Source organism: Medicago sativa, chromosome 4 (assembly GCF_051527215.1).
Source record: "Medicago sativa cultivar Bolivia chromosome 4, Bolivia_mono, whole genome shotgun sequence".
Lineage (NCBI taxonomy): Eukaryota > Viridiplantae > Streptophyta > Magnoliopsida > Fabales > Fabaceae > Medicago > Medicago sativa.
In genome coordinates, this window is record NC_140752.1 from 52,597,280 (window position 1) to 52,601,139 (window position 3,860).

Consider the following 3,860-nt stretch of genomic DNA (forward strand, 5'->3'; position numbering starts at 1 on the left):
AACACACATCCAACAAACTTAAGAAAAGGGTTTTATGACCATGATCAATTTTAGGGCGTTGAGTTTTCATCATGTGATTTGAAAGGATGAAGTTGGATGTAAGGGGTAATTGTTGTTGATTTATGAGATCTGGTGAAGAGCCAAAAACCAACTTGTGTAATACCTGAAGTGAAGAAGAGAAACATTTTTATTTTGTCTTCATGAGACCTGGTGTTGTTCTTGAAAAAGCTAGGAGAACCCATTCATTCATGGCAGCATAAATAAATTTTATTTTCTTTTTAAATTAAAAGGATGAAGTTTTCTAAACCAACAGAGCCGGTTAACCAGTCTACAGATTCATTATTTTAATTTTTTAAGTGATGTGGCCCAATGGTTGGACAAGTGCTCAAAGGAGAGTGTTTGAGCAATTGCCACTAGCACTCCTCTTTAGTCAAATAGAAAACATCTAAAATATCGCTAAAAATTGTACACCGGCATGATGGAGTTGTTATTGTATTAAACAGTTTTTTGTTTTAAGTTTAGGTTTAGACTTAAATAGCTAAATAAATTAATTAATTATACACCAAAAATAAATAAATTATTTATGATATATTATATAAATATGTATATGCGGGGTTGCGGGTCTGGGCAGCATAGTAACCTTACCCGTGCCCATACCCATTTAAATTTGTGGGTATTACCCGGACCCGTGCCCAGACCCATAAAAGCGGGGTTTTAACCTACCGATTATGGATATTTTTTGTGGGTACCCATTGAGTTTGGGTCCAATTGCCATCTCTAATAAAATTACTCTATTTTTTATGGTGGCCGGGGTTTGAACTTCAGACCTTACATGCATTATACATTATCCCTACCAACTAAGCTAAGCTCAAAAGGACCTATAAAATTACTCTTGAAGTAATATATATATTTATAACTCAAGGTGTCTTAGATAGATCGCTAGAAGACACCCTTTAGTTTTTACGAAGGTGTCTTTTAGCAATCCACACCTCAAGGTGTGATTATCCACTTTTTAGTTATAACTTGCTAAAAGACACCTTCATAAAATGTGTATTCTAGCAAAACCATATATATATATATAATGAAGGTGTCTTTTACCAATCCACACCTCAAGGTGTGATTATCCATTTTTTAGTTATAACTTGCTAAAAGACCCCTTCATACTGACGGAAAGAGAAATGCTAGCAACACTCTATTTTGAGCACTCTCTCTAACACTCACTCTTTTATTGGGTGAAATGTATGTCCCACCACTTTATGTGAGTTCCATTTTTAAAGTGTAGGTCCAACATTGATTTCACCCAATAAAAAAGTGAGTGTTAGAGAGAGTGTTCAAAAGAGAGTGGCACTCCTCGTGACGTAAATATAGAATTGATAGTGGTCTGGTCATGCATAATAAATAATGTTACCAAATACCAATTACAATAAAACTTGTGAAGAAAACAATTATCATGCAGCAGGTGATGGAATCATATCAGCACATATTACGCATAACTACAACAAGCTTACAAAGAAAACAATTATTATACCTTAATTGAATGATGGAAATTAACACTAGAGATGGTGGTTTAATTTGCACAACACAAAGTCATGATCTTTTAAATTTACCAACGTGTTAGTTGTTGCTTTCTTCCGCTAAAACGATAAATGCAAACGCAACAAGCTAAAACCACAACTCGAACTTCAACATTGAAAAAAATCACACTATTAGTCCTATGATCATGACCATAAGTGTTCAAAAACATTACTCATTCTTTATATTTTATTTCATTTTGGGTTGGCTGCTGACCCTCCACTTGCAACTCCACTTCCTCAATCACTAATATCATTGCTCGCACCTCAAGCCTTATATTATCAAAAACATCTTACATGCATTCGAAGAAACCTCACAGTAAAAGAAGGAAAAGGTCTCCACCACCTTCTCCATCAACACTAACACCTTCCGTTGTACTTTCATTTGATCATTTTGTGCTAGTTGAAACATGGCCACCGACATTTTGTAAGATTAAGATTGTATCATCAACTAGCAATATTGTTAACCATTCATGGTTTATGGCCTAGCAACAAAAACTCTCTGTCACATGATTGTGACCCACACAAGACAATCAACACAGATTTGAACAGTTGATCACTGTGTGGGTCACAATTACTACATGAGAATTTTTGTTCATAGACCATAAATGATGAAGGATAGAAATCGTATAGGAATAAAAAGTAAAATAAAAATATGGGTTTGGGGAAAGGAATGGTAAAGAAGGCGTCAAACTCACTTCCAATCCAAGAAGGAATGCTAAGCCATGAAGAATCGCCACAATGGTAAGGAAGCCATTGATAAGATTCGATAAACTTGGTTCAATCCAGAACCAAAAAAAAAGAGACAAAGCTCTCACAACACACAAAGTGTATTTTTTTTATCAAAATTCTACATATTTAGATATCATTTTCATGCTCTATTTATATGAGCTTATTACATGATGATTTTGGCTCTAAAACTCTTAGAAAATGAAAAGAAATGCAACCACTAATTACAATAATGTTTTGGTGGCTGATATTAGTGTGTATTGTTTTATTATTGGGCCTCTTTTCTGTATTTTATCAGGCTTGTATATATAGGTGACACACACCTATTTCCTTAACAATTATTATATTCACAAACTTTATACTTGTTATATGGTATCAGAAGAAAACAAAAAAAAAAAATTGATTCCGCCGCACACCTTTTCAAACCCTAAAATTATCTTTCTTCTTCTTTCTTATTCACCATGGCTGAAGAAGATTCTTCAGATTCTGATGTACAAAGCTTCGTCAACGATCGATTTTCCAAAGACCCGTCGCAAGATCCGCGTAGTCCATACTTTCTCCATCCTAGTGAGAATCCTGGTGCTGTTCTCGTTTCGCCGCAGCTGAACGACAACAACTATCACAATTGGTCTCGTGCGATGCGTCGAGCTCTCTCATCGAAGAACAAAATCAAGTTCATCAATGGTACACTTCTTCAACCTCCAGTTCTTGATCCCAATTATGATCTCTGGGATCGCTGTAATAACATGGTAATTTCTTGGATCACCAGAACTCTTTCCCCTCATATTTATCAAAGTACAATTTGTATTGATTCTGCGTATGAATTATGGAAAGACCTTGAAGATCGATTTACCAAAGGCAATTATTTTAGGGTTTCTGATCTGCTTCGCGACCTTCATTCGATGAAACAAGGTGATCGCACACTTTCTACCTATTTTACTGATATGAAAATCATTTGGGATGAATTGGAGGATTTGCGACCTACTCCATCTTGTGTTTGTGCCATACCTTGTTCGTGCAAACTTTCCACCTCTGTTCGTACATATAAAAATAATGAGTATATACTCTGTTTCTTGAAAGGGCTTAATGACAATTACACCAATGTTCGAACCCAGATTCTTTTAATGGATCCTTTGCCTTCAATTTCTAAGACATATTCATTAGTTATTCAACAAGACTCTACTCCCACTGAACAACCTTCTGAATCCAATGTTTTCAGTGTCAATTCTTCCAATACCAGTTCTGCTCAGCACAAAGGAAATCATGGCCTAGGTAGAGGACGTGGAAAAGGTCCTAGAACCTCAATGTTATGCTCCAACTGCAATAAAACTAACCATACTGTTGAGAACTGCTATTTCAAGCATGGTTTCCCTCCAGGATATAGATCAAGAAATCAACTTGATGCTATGAAATCTTCTTTTAACAACGGTGGTCAAGAACCTAAACCAACACCACACCCTAACAATAACAGAAGTGTTGATTCTAATACAGCTGACAACAACTTGCCCTTGTCACGGACTGAGTACCAGTACCTGATAAATCTTCTCAAATCTTCCAAGC